The sequence below is a fragment of the Grammomys surdaster genome, unplaced genomic scaffold (genome assembly GCF_004785775.1).
Source record: "Grammomys surdaster isolate TR1022 unplaced genomic scaffold, NIH_TR_1.0 126153, whole genome shotgun sequence".
Classification (NCBI taxonomy): Eukaryota; Metazoa; Chordata; class Mammalia; order Rodentia; family Muridae; genus Grammomys; species Grammomys surdaster.
The window spans coordinates 994,958-1,009,533 of record NW_021620961.1 but is presented as its reverse complement, the minus strand read 5'-3'; positions in this window follow the sequence as shown (position 1 = coordinate 1,009,533).

Sequence of the window (14,576 nt, the reverse complement as noted above, 5' to 3'; positions counted from 1 at the left end):
AGGATGTGAGTAGGGATGCAGGATGTGAGTAGGGATGCAGGGTGTGAGTAGGGATGCAGGATGTGAGTAGGGATACAGGATGTGAGTAGGGATGTAGGATGTGAGTAGGGATGGAGGGTGTAAATATGGATGCAGGGTGTGAATAGGGATGCAGGGTGTGAATAGGGATGCAGTAGGAAGGATAGAACCCAGATAGCCTCAAGGAGATGGGATTTTGACATAGTCTTACCCCTCTTCTTTACATTATTTTCAATATTCTCTTAATCTATATGTGATATGCCTCACTCTATCCCTCACTGAATATACAGTATATCCACAATGTTCCCTGAAAGAATACATCAGCCCTCAATCTTTCCAGGTAGTGATAACTGATTGTCTTTTCTTCCCCAATATTGTGGCTCTCTCTATGTATTCTTCTTGAGTAATTTTTCGGTATGAGAACAGGTAAAACATCCACCAGTTTCACCACCATAAAAGTATTCTCCAACACCAGAGAGGTCCTGCCTGTTGCCAGACACCACGGATGGGGTGAAAGATACCCAGAGGCCTGCCCACTGCCAAAGCTTGTGATAGAGAGATATGACAGAAAATCAGAATGGTTTGTGCATTCTGAAGAGAGGCAAAGATGGAGACTTGAGGGTGGTAAGGAACAGCCTGATATAAGTGGCTTTCGATCACCATCTGAGGCCATGGTGATGTTCTGGCCTGTGCTGCCTGCCATGGATGAGTCCATGGCGCTACAGCAGCAGGGATCTTTGTCAATGTCCATGGTCCATATTACCACCAAGGGCCATGGGAATGTCTGGGCTGCACAAGCTGGCCCCACCACTTGACTGGGCAGTGTAGGAGAACTGGTCCCTGTGGGTATGAACACAGTAGAGCAGAACCCTTCCCTCACGGCTGCAGCACTTGGGAGAGTTGGCCTTGGAAATTTCTTGAGCAGCACAGTAGACCTGGCTCTGGTGCCACAGACTGGGAAGAGCTGGCCCCAGGGACACTAGCTTTTAGGAGAGCTGTCTCCACCCCTTGCCAGATGCAGCACTCAGGAGGGACAGGGCAAACTCCACACCTCACCTGAACAAATCTGGAGAGTTGGCCCTGGTAGCATGAGCACAGGAGAGGAGGCAGGTCGAACAACCCAGCTACCACTCGGGCTCAGATCCAGGGCTATGAGTTGGCCCAGCCCAACATCTACCCCACTATGGAGAGCATAGAGGGACTGGTCCTGTAGAGCTAAATATGCAGGATCTCTGTGACGCAGGGCAACAGGGTATTGGGGTGGAGTCCAAGTGAGAATCCAGTATAGTGTAGCAGGAGCTAGAGGCCTTGAACCAGATTAATGACTCATTGCAACATCATTTGCAAGCAAATCTGTTTAGGCAAAAGGGTATACTGTGTGACACACTGTGACACACTACATCCACAGTGAGATGTTTTTTAATTTTTAATTTTGCTTTGTTTAGGGTGTAAAGTGGCAAGTGTGAATAGGAGTTATAAAGGGATGAGTAATGAGTGGGATTGGGGTGCATGATGTGAAAATCACCAAGAATAACAAGGTTTTGTTTAAAGAAATGCAATTTATTTCATAAAGTTGTTTCTTGTACAATAAAAACTATTGGATTTTATGTTTTAAAAAAAGTCATCCTTACTGTCTCTGAAAGACCTAGGTACCATCTGTTCTAGGCTGCTTCTTTTGCTATGATAAACACCGTGGTCCAAAACAACCTAAGGGAGGAAAAGGTTTGTGTAACTTAGAAGTTACAGTCCAACATCAAGTGCATCCCAGATAAAAGGTTAAAGGTTAAAGCCAGAGCTTGAGGCAAAAATCATGAAGAGATGCTGCTTACTGACTTGCTTCCTCTGGCTTGCTATGCTACCTCTTTTCTTTTCATTTTTGCTTCTTCTATTTTTTGATGTTATAATGTAATTAGATCATCTTTCCTTTCTGTTTCTTCTCTCTAAAACCTCCCATATACAACTCTAGGCTCTTTTTCAAATGGCCACATTTTATTAATTGTTGTTACATGAATACATGAGTATGTGGGTACATGTTTGTATCTATAGATATATATTATACATTATGCACATACATATACGTATTCCTAAGTACATAAATACAATCTACTACTTTTATTAACAGCCCAGACCCCCCTCCCCAGGATTGTAACTAATCATAATTGACTGGGTAATTCTTCAGGTGAGACTCCCTCTTTCTGGGTGACTCTAGGTTTGTGTCAAGGTGACAACTGAAGATACCTATTTTCCTGTTGTCCTTTTCTTTATCCAAGTCAGTGTCGTTTTCCTTGCCCATGTTGTCCACAGAAGAGAGGCAGCAACAGGAAAGGGGCACACAGCATCTCCACAGTCCTATAAGCAGGTCTGTCTTTAGAGATTCATTTTAAGGCTAGCAACTTGTAAATATGATCAGTGGAAGACACAGTTTTATCATTCATACCTGTCCTAGCCAAATGTTCTGGATCTTATGAGTAAAACCACTTTACTTGCAGTATTGTTCTGCCTTTGTGGTTATTAAGACACTAACATATGCAGAATCCTAATTAAAGAGCATCTCATAGACTATTTCTTCACAGCAAACCTTTCTCCTTTTTTATGTTATATGAACTGACATTCCTTAACATGGAATAGATAGTTCAAACAAGGGATTTGTTTGGTTAGTTGGTGGGTTGGTGTTTTAATGTCTAAGGGCTGAACAAATCCTTATAAACTCTTAGCTAACATGTCTATAAAAATGAATATATCAAAAAGTTCTCACCTAAATTACCCTTTATTCATCAACTTTATTCTAACATATCTCATGTCTCCTGTAATTTCACCTAGGGTTCAAAACACCTTGTAAATAATAAAAACACATTAACAGATATAATATTCCAATACTACTTTGAGAAATTAGGTAGAAAGAGATCCCTATCCAGAAGTCTAGAAAAAGAATGTAATAAAGATAATTCTTTGGTAACAAAGAATTATCTGTCACAAGACACAATTATATCACTTAATAATCAAATATCCCTAAGGCAATTAATAAAAAATATTGCTTTCCCTCTTGTTTGTTTTTGATACAGAGGCTGGCTCTGCAGTCTAAGCTAGAATTCACCATGCAGCACAGGCTAATCTCAAATTTGTGATTCTCCTTGCTCAGTTGAAAATACTGGGACTGCAAGTATGAGCCATTGCACTTGGCCTATTAACTTTCAAAAACCATTTAAACGGGACTGATAAATGAATTATTATACTTTGTGATATATAAGTGTCTTAGAGTTTTTATTGCTGTGAAGATATACCATGACCACATCAACTCTTATAAAGGATAACATTTAACTGGGGCTGACTTACAGATTCAGAGGTTTAGTCCAGTATTGTCATGACAGAAAGCATAGTGGTGCACACGCAGACATGGTGCTAGAGAAACAACTGTGAGTTCTATGTCTGGACCAGCAGACAGCATGAAAAGAGAAAAGATTCTGGTTCTGGCTTTAGCATCTGAAAACCTGAAATCCTGCCCCAAGTAACATACTTTCTCCAAGTCACACCTACTTCAACAAGGCCATCTCTCCTTGTAGTGCCTCTCCCGATGAGCCTATGGGAGCCATTTTCATTGAAACTCTACCATAAGCATCCACAAGCATCTGTCTTAAACACATGCTTTTCTTCATATGATGTGAGTAAACAATTGCCCTCATGAGACTGACAAAAAGGATGAGCTATCACTCCTGTGATGATGCTGAAAGCAGGCTAGGACTTTCATGTTCTGCTCTTTCTCATTCTCTCACTTGCTCGCAGTGGGAGAAACTCTCCTCCATGTTGGCAGCTTCCCTCTGATAAAGCAGGTAAGAACTAGGGTGTTTAGCTAAGAGTGCTTTCCCTTTAAGAGTAAAAAAATAAGGTCATCTGTCCAATAACTTATGAGAAATAAAATCTTGCCAACAACCATTCAGGAAGCTTAGAAGCTAGCCTGACTCTCTGTTGCCACAACCCACTGATAACTCTGATGAGACCCCACCTCCCTACCAAACACTTTAACAGACACCCCCTAAGACACCATGGTGAGGAGTTACTACCCCACACTCAGAAAATATGAAGCTTTAAACGTTTCTACTCATGTTTTCCAGAAGTAATATGCCATGCAGCAATAAAACTTAATAATCTCCTACACATAAATACATGAAAAAGCTGAGACCCATGTATTTGTCTTAGATAGTAAAAAGATACAACGCAATCTCTCTGTAATTTATTAACAAACATTTCAACAAGTGATAAAACCAAAATGATTTTGAAATTGGCTCTCAGGTCAGCAGAATCTTATAAACAGAGCACTCAATTAAGCAAACATTTTTAATAATAAATTGCATAATTGACAGAAACTTCAAAATATTAATTTTTAAATGTATCATATCGACTGCCTTTTACAATCTAATATTTTTCTAAATCCTCCCATAACCTTTTGAAGCTATATTTATTTATGGGTGAAAACAAACTTCAAATGCTATGATCTTAGGCCAATATGGCAGACATTTTGTTTCTCTAGGAAACACCAAACCCCACAGTAGGCACTAAAATTCTCCTCATACTTCAAAGCAGTTTAATACCAGCTCCTTTGACTTCCTTTGAATTCACTCCCTGAATACCACTGTAATGCAACAAATGCTTCTATATCCTCATGTTCCAGGTGTTCACACTATCCCCTGGAACTATCATGGTATGAAAGGGTTGTATGTTTGTGCAGTGTTGGGCTTAGATGAGATCACGTGGACAGGGCCCTGATTAGACATCCATGGGACATTCTGCCTCTCTTTGTTTTCTGTGAGAGAATATAATGAGAAGGTTGCATTCTGAAGCCTGGAGGAGACTCTGTTAATAGAATTTTAACCACGATAGCATCTTTAACTTGAACTTCTATGCTCCTGAATATGAGAAATAAATCTCTATCCTATATAAACCACCTTGCCTACAGTGTTTTGTTATAGCAATTTCACATACAATCTTCCAAAGACAATAACGATCACTATTGTCATATGGACATTTCTTTTAGAGCTTTCATAATGTCATACTATCCTGGCAGAATTGTCCTATCTGAATATATGCTTCTCTTAAGCAAAGGCATTATAATATTCTTTAGTGATTTATATTAAACAGTATGTATAAATTCATACTGTCTTATATAAATCAAGCTCTTAATAAATGATTCCCATAATACTAAATAATGGTGTAAATTGTACATTTTCAGTGGAAGCTGTTTTCTTACTGTATATGAGAAATAGATGTTTGAAGGGAAAGTCTAGTACATATATATATATATATATATACATATATATATATGTATTTTAAATTTACATTTCAGTGGGATTAAGTTAATTAGAAAAAATTGTCTAAAAGAGGTCTCTTGGAGGATAAAAACAAAAAAGATTGAAATGTAGAATATCTAGTAAACTTTGTAAAACCACAGAGGCAGGACTTAAGGACACAAGTTTTCTAACAAGCCGAGTACAAGTGTCCAGGCTGTTACTGTGGGTGTGCTGTGACTAGTTACTTCTATGCTTTGATGTCTATGCAATGATGCCTGGACACTGGCTCATTTTCTCTTGGACACAGTCTTGAATCGCCTGACGAGAAAATCATGTCACCCACAATGGATACTTCCACCACAATTAGCAAAATTAAGACAATCCTTCACATACATGCCCACAAACCAACCTGATCTGTATATCCCTCATTGAGATTCTATTACAGGTGATTCTAAGTTGTGGTATATTGGCAGTTAATAACCATCACACATGTTTTCTTCAATAATTAAAGACATTTTACAAAGATTCTCTGAAAACTATGGTTGTTAGCTTGGTGTTTTTGTGGGGCTCTTAACAGTGGGAGTAAGGCCACTTTAACCCTTTTGCATGTTCTCATGACTCTTTTCCTCCTTACTAGGCTATGCCTAGTCTTATTGTGTCTTGTTACGTTGTGTTTGTTCACTGGGTGTCCTGCCCCTTTCTGAAGAAAAATGAAGGATGAGTCAATCTGAGGGAGAGAGGAGGTGGAGAGGAACAGGGATGGGTGCAGAGAGGGAAAACTATGTTCTGAATATAATGTGTGTGAGAACTGTAAATTTTTTTTAAGGAAAGGAAAGATGGGGACAAAAAAAATGGAACAGGCCATCTAGGCCACCACCCCACCTAGGGATCCACCCCAACACTATTGCTGACATCAGCAAGTGCTTACTGACACCAGGCTTGAGCCTGGTATGGCTGTTCCCTGAGAGGTTCTACCAGCATCTGACCAATACAGATGCAGATGCTCAGCCAACCATCAGACTGAGCTCAGGGAGCCCAATGGAAGAGCTAGGAGAAGAACTGGAAGGAGCTAAAGGGGATTCCAACCCCATAGGAAGAACAATATCAGCTAACTGGACCACCTAGAGCTCCCAGAGACTAAACCACCAACCAAAGAGTATACATGGAGGGACCCATGGCTCTAGATACATATGTATCAGAGGATGGCCTTACCTGACATCAATGAGAGCAGAACTCCCACTGTTAGGAGACCCACAAAATCACCAAGCTAACAACCATAATTTTCAGAGAATCTTTGTAAAATGTCCTGTGAAAGTTTGATGCCCCAGCATAGGGGGATGCTAGAGCAGTGAGGCGGAAGGAGGTGAGTGGGTGGAGAAGCACCCTCAGAGAAGCAAAGAGGAGGAGGGAGAGAGGGGATGGAATTGAGGGGGTTGTGGAGGGGTAACCAGGAAGGGGTGATATCATTTGAAATGTTAACAAATACAATGATTAGTAAAACACAATATTATTTAAAAAGAAGAATCTATCCTTATAGGAAAACATTTCTGCATGATTTATTTGGGGTTTGATGTTTGCTTCTGACTATATAAAATATTACTCAAAAATGTATTATCCCTTCTCCATTGTATGAACTCGCACACAGGCATGCATTCTCCATACAGACACCCTGTTTAGAGAAATTCTAATGGTTTGGCTAAAACTTTGTATGATGAATAAGTTAATATAAAGTCCATCTTTATTTTTATGTAACTCCAATGTTAACAGTTATGTAACCCAGGGTTTTCAGATAAAGTTTTTTTCTGGGTAGGGAGTTGGCAATGGTAATTATCCAATTTGCCCCTGCAATGTTAGCCTACACTGTTTCCAACCTTTAACAATCAGCCACATTCCCACTGCAAATGCATCTCCTGCTGTCAGATCGGATTAACTCTTTCTTTAGCCTTTTTGAATCAGTCCATGACAAAAAATCAATTGGCAGAACTACAGTACAGCTGTCTGTCATCCACTTGAATCAGCTTCATCATGACCATTTGTCAAAAACGATGCCAAATACCTTAGAAAATTTGTCAAAATAATGGTAATGGCTGTTCAACATTCAGTGTATGGATGACTTGTACAGCAGCCTCTGTCATAAAAAATCAGCACACTGAATACCTGTTATGAATTATTATTAGTAGAAGGCAGAAATGAGTAGGCGTTATGTGGATTTTTTTATGTATATGATATTCTGCTGCCCAAGACAGGAGAATATTTAGACTCAATTTTTTAGGAGCTGAAGGCAAAGGCACAGTTAATTCATATGTTTGTGATAATAGGCTTTAATTATTCTCCCTTAAGTCTAAGCCAGTTCTTTTTAAAAAGAAAATATAAACCAATGATTTCAAAGCAGTCCTAAGGCACTTTCAAACATCAAATGATATTTCACATTTTTACATCTTTCAGCTTATTATTAATGCCTGATAAATACTTTCGGTGAAAAATAATTTTCTCTAAACATCTCTGTTAAACAGTAAACCCGTCCCTATAAAAATGGCTTCCTTTTGTTGAAATGTCAAGAAATAATAAATCACTCACTAGTATATTCTATTTCTAACCTGCTGACCAAATATGAGTGTAGATATTTAGAAAAAGAGTAAAAATCAATTTTCTAAGTATTTCAGAATAGAAGTTTATGCAAAAAATCACAGCTCGATGTTAATCACCCCTTGCCCTCCCAACAGAACTGACAGTGAAGTAGAAAGTTAGACATACACAGTCTGTGTTTTGTTGTATAACTTACCAAAATATTAACCTGTGTATATGGGTTTAGCAACAAGCCCCAGGTGGTTTTATTTCCCATCCTTCTTCCCATGTCTGTGTTGCTTTTGTCTCAGAGAGGATGATATATCAAAAGGGAGACACAAACATTCTCTCTGCTTTTGAGTTTACCAAGTCAGTCTTCCAGAAGAAACTAGAGCATTTCTGCATTTGAACAATACAGAGAAGTAGAAAAGTTCATGAGAATGCAAAGGAAAGATTCTAAAACTCACACATATATTGTTTTCTTAGTTCCTGGCTTAGAATGTAAGAAAGTTAGGAAAACATAAAAATAAATAATATCAATATGTAAGGTTCTAAGAATAGGGAACCTGCTTGCCCTCCATCCTAACCTTATCATGGGAGGGAACATCCAGACAAGGTTTGAAGCATTTAGAAGTAGAAGTAGAACCTGACTTAATTAACTTGAGGCTGCTAAAGTAACATGTCATGTATGATATCTTACATAAAACAAAAGTCTGTGTCTTCTAGAACTCAGAAGCATAAAATCACTGCACTTAGCAAGTTTGATGTCCAGTCAAAACCCACTTCTTGACCTTCTCCCTGTATCCACACATTAGACAAAAGAAGCAAAGGAACTTTCTGCTGCCTCCATTACACAAACATTAATTCCTCATTACAAGTCCATATTCATGGACTAATCGATTCCAAAATACCTCTTGAGAACATCATACTGGTGATTAACTTTGATCAAATGGATTTGGAAGGGATGTAAACATTTAGACCATAACATTATCTTTCTCAATTTCCCTTCTTCCTGAAGTAGAACTCTGGAAGTAATAAAAATCCAGACTAAAAAGGCCTGTGGGATGGATAAAGGCAGATGAACAATGGCAAGTGCAGAGAAGTCCTCCTGCTTCAGCAGAGCCTGCAAAAACAAATCTTCCAACCATTGGGGTAACACAAACTAGGTATAGAAATTACATGTTACTAAATTACATCTTGAAATCCAACATCAGACAATGGAACAAAAGAATGATCTCCTTGAATTGACGAGGAGTGTCTTAAAAGTAGCCAAGATTAAAAATAGTATGGACCTGCATGGGTCAGTTCATAATCTGAGTGGAAAATGAAGTGAAGAAATTAATGATGAAATACTAGGTAACTTATTCTGCTCCTTATTTATCCATTCCCCTGCCTCCTTGTCAATCACAAGCAAAACTTCTCTTCAACAGAGTTCTCATAACTATTTCACACAAAAAGAAGACTTAACACTAGGCAGTGATGTTCAGTGTTCTGCATCTAAATCTTACTTCTGGGTATGCAACTTTATATGCCCTAACAATTGCCTCCGGGAAAATTCACAGCCCATTTCTCTGCATTGGTCAATTTCCACTTGAATTCTGTCCATTTCTCTGGAGGACAAAATACCGATAATGGACTAGATGGCTAAAGAACGGATTCTGTGTGGCTTAGGACAGCTCGAGGTAGAAAAGAGATGGAGAGCCATGGGCAGAGGAACTCTGCTACAATTTTAAAGATATAAGTGTGGACTTGTATCCCACAAAGTAAATGGAATCATAATTAGTTTATAGATCTAGAATTCAATCCTGATGTGACTAATAAGAGCAAGTCAGGGATAGGATGGATGGATAGATAGATAGATAGATAGATAGATGGATGGATGGATGGATGGATGGATGGATAGATAGATAGATAGATAGATAGATAGATAGATAGATAGATAGATAGATAGATAGATAGATGGAGAGAGAGAGATGATAGATAGATGATTGATAGATAGATAGATAGATAGATAGATAGATAGATAGATAGATAGATAGATAGATAGATAGGACCATAGTGAGTTGCGTAGAACAAGGGTCAGTCTATGAACTTTGCCCTTGTAAGAGAAAACTGAGAGAATAAAAAATGAGTCCCTTCTATTTAAAATAAGATTTAAAAAGAAATATTGGGCTAAACAGATGGCTCAGCAGTGAACAGCAGGCATAAGTCTTCCAGAGGATGGAGTTCAATTCTCAAAACCATGTTTAGCAACTTAAAATTACCTCCAACTCCAGCTAAAGGGGATCTATGGCATGTACATGTGCATGCACAAACACACAAAATATGCATGCATGTTCAAACCACAAATAATAATAAACAATAAAACTTAAGAAACCATGTGAGGTGCAGCATATTGAAATGTTTGTGGCCATCTCTACCCCCATTACCAGTGGATTATGCAACTCTTATCCTAGACACTTCCTCTACAACCCCATCCCCTTGTGCATGTTACCAACGCCTACTGGTACGCCCAGGGAAGGCACCAGCCACACCAGCCATGGAATGAGGTAGGCAATCTTCACACTTCCTCTACCCTTCCAATTCTAATTGAGTCTTATCTCAAGCTTTGTAATAATCTCAGGCCAGAAAATCAAAAGGAGGGGAACCATACCACAACAACAAAATAATAGATCTCAAAAAACACTGCTTGTTGATAACTCTCATCATCACTGGTCTCAACTCCCCAATAAAAAGACACAGACTAATTGAATGATTATGAAAACAGGATCCATACTTCTGCTGCATCCAAGAAACACACATTAATATCAAGAATAAACATCACTGCAGGGTAAAAAGGTGAAAAATGATATTCCAAGCAAATGGATCCATGAAACAAAATAATGTATCCATTTGAATACCTGATAAAGTAGACTTCAAACCAAAACTAATAAGGAGAGACAGGGAACAACGATACTATATAACCATCAAAGGAAAATCTGCCAAAAAGGTGTTGTAATTTTCATAATCATTGCAAAAGCAGCCAAGTTCACTAAAGAAGCACTACTGAACTAAATCACTTATTGACACCCACACACTGATAGGGGAAGACTTCAATGACCCCCTCTCAACAACAAACAGGCCATTCAGACAAATACTAAGCAGAATCATGCAGTTTCTAAATTGTATCATGAACCAAATGTACCTAACAGGTACTTACAGAACATTTTACACAAACACAAAATGTTCTGAAGACCTCCTCAGAGAGGAGACCCTCTCTCAAGTCTCAGAAAGTCGCGACCACCCAGTAATCTGCTCGAGACACCATGTACGGGAGCAATTGCGAGGTTGTTTATTAGGGCGTGACAACTAGCTGCCGGTCAATTCGTATGCCCACGCAGGAGCTGAATTGACCCCGACAGACAGTTTGAGAAGGGTTTTTAAGGGGAAAAACCACAAACCAAGGAATGGGGAGGGGGTGAGAGGTTGCTAGGGTGGTGTAACATGAAAATAGTGGAACATTCCAAAGGAACCCAACCTACGGGAGTCAGGGTCAGGTGAAAACTCTCTGTACGCTTATCTTTCTCAAGAATGTGGTCCTGCCCTGTTACTTCAGCCTTGCCCTGTCACTATGGTTCTCAGCTTGGTTCCACCTGGCTAAATTGCAGTTCCCGTAACTAGTCTGTCCACATTCTTAACTTGCTTCATGCCTCGGTTTCTCCATGTCTTTATAAAGAAAGCCTAAAGAATATTTTATATGTCTAAAAAGAATTCTATATACCCAGTACCTATAATTTTTCACTCTACAGTTTTTTCTTATCACCTTACGGAATATTCTCCAAATTTGACCATATGCTTGGACAGAAAGCATATCTCACTAAAAACAAGAACAGCAACAACAACAACAACAAAAACAAGCATCCTACATCCTGTCTGACAACCAAAGCTGAATATCAACAACTGAAACAGAGAGCTTACAAACAGGAAAACTGAACAACTCACTACCCATTTAAAAATGGGTCAAAAACAAGAAATCAAGAAAGAAATTAAAAGCATTTTAGAATAGAATGAAAATTAAAGCACAACATACTCAGACTTATGACAATGAAGGCCAACCCTTCATTATCTATAGCCAGCATAAAATGAACTCATTAGCATCTTTGAAGGTTAATTATCTCATAATGTTTGGGGGATGTTTTTACTTTAGAGATTCGTTTTGTATGTTTGTTTTATTATTTTATTATTTCATTTTTAAAATTTATTATTCTTTCATATAATACATCTAGACCTGACCTTGGCCTTCCCTTCCTCCCCTCCTCTCAGTCCCTGACCTCCATTCTCTCCCATATTTAAGTGTCTGTTTGTTTTCTAATAGACTGAAAGGGTATGAACTTAGATGGTGGGGAGAATTTCAGAGGAGCTAGTGGAAGGGAAGCCATAATCAGAATTTAATGTATGTAAAATCTATTTACAGTAAAAGAAGAATGGAGAAAAAATAAACCACTGATAAAAAATAAAACAAAACGAAATGAAATGAGTGTGAGTACTTTGACGGCCTTTATCAGAACTTTGTATACCAGGTCTTACTGGTAGATCAGTGTCGGTTTCTGAACATCTTTGTTCAATTTGTTGTTTCTGTTCTGATGTATCCCTAAGGTAGTAGAGCAAATAATGCCTTCTCTTGTGAGACCAAAAAACAAACAAACAAACAAAAATAGGAACAAGGACAATACACATTGCAAGTTAATGGGAGAACAAAACTTCCATTTTATTTATAAAATTTATTTATTAAAAAATGTGTCGTGTGCACACACACTTTGCAGTTGCAGTTTAAGCATTCTGTTTGGAGTTAAGAATATGATCCTGTTTTCCTATCTATGTTTAACCCATCTGCACCAAATGTACTTAATCACATATGGGTGGGTGGTCTATAGGCAGGAAATACATCAGAATGTACACTTGCCCCTAATTGGACGTAGGCAGGAGGTATGTAGGCAGAAAATACTTCAGAAGGTTTCTCGAGGTACCCCTGATTGGACCTAATGGCAAATGTGATGAATTGTGGGGTTTGCCCTTTTAAGCCCCTGCAAAATATGACTTGTGGCCATTTTCTTGGAAACCAGAGAAGGCTAGTATTTAAAGCTTGCTTAAAATTTGGCTTTATATTGTGGTAGTAGTCTTATTCTTATCCAATAAGATTAACACTCCTTTTTTTGTTTGTTTGCTCGCTTGCTTTAAATAATTGTTTATTTTCAGTTTATATATGTGTACGTTTCAACTTGTATGCAGGAGCCCTTAAAAGCCAGTAGGATTCAGATCCCTAGGCACTGATTTACAAATATTTATAACCTGTCTGACATGGTTGCATATGCTAAACTGGTGGGCCAGTGAGTTGTAGAGATCCACTTACCCCTTCCACATCTGCCCAGCATTAGGACAATAAACACATCATGCTGGGTATCGACCTGAGTGTCTAAATACCCAAACTCATATGCTCATGATTTTGACTCAGGCATATTACAGTCTAGGACAACTCCCCATTATTTTTAAAGCTCAACATTTTAATTAGGCAAGTTCTCATTTGTAGATACTGTATTAATTTTACTAGTTTAGACAACTAGTAAAATAACTGGATAGAAATTCTAATTTTTAAAGATAAATAGGATTTTAGTAATCATTTAATACAGAAACCCCCTCCATAATAACTTAACAGGTTAGTCCAAGGAGAATGTTAAACTTATTTTATCAGAATTTTTAAATAAGTGGAGTTTTTAAAGAACTGGTTCAAAAACAATACAATATGGTGATTTAAACCTGTATTCCCAGCACTTTAGATACTGAGGCACAAAGAAGACATATTTGAAACCAGCCTGGACTACACAGGCCAGTTTTAGGTCAATTATAGATGTATAGAAAACACTATATCCAAAAATGATGAGGAGGAGTAGGAGGTGGATGATGATGAAGAAATATTTAATAATAATGGAAAATATTTGAAACGATTAGAGTACTTATCAACTTTTCTCTACAGGGCTTTGCCTTACCTAGGCAACCTATTCAGCATCAGATAATATATTACAGCCTTCATGAATTCTTAATTTATAAAATCCTCATTTTTCTTTTCCTCTTACTGTAAAAAAAAAGTACTGAATTCTTTATAATCAAAATTACACAGAGAAAGGAACTTAGCAGGGGGGTTTTAGGCTAAGTTAAAAAATTCTTTACCAAGTTATTAAAGATATTTAAGGAAATTAATCCTTTTCATCACAGAAAAATACTTGGAATAAGAAATAGTTATGGAAATCTTTTCTCAAAAGTGAGAAACTGATTAGAAAGAAGATGAATATGAATTGAAATATGAAGCTTTTACTTTTGAAAATCTCACCAAATGCTGATTATTTAGGAAATTATATTTAATAACTCTTGAAGTTTGTGCTTCAAATAAACCAGCTCATAATATGTGTTAACTTTTTGTCATGATGGAGCACAGCAAATCTCTATGCCTTCCAAAATAATTCTTTGCTCCATTAAATCTCAACTATATAGAGTAATTTCTATTTGGACAATGTTCATTTCTTTCTATGCTGATGCATAATACTCTAAAATATAAATGCCATAATTTATCCTGCCCAAACATTTAACTCTACACTTTATGTATTTCTGGACTGCATAATCTCTTAGTATAACTAATATTATCAAGATTCATCTCATTAAATTCCAAAACAAAATCTA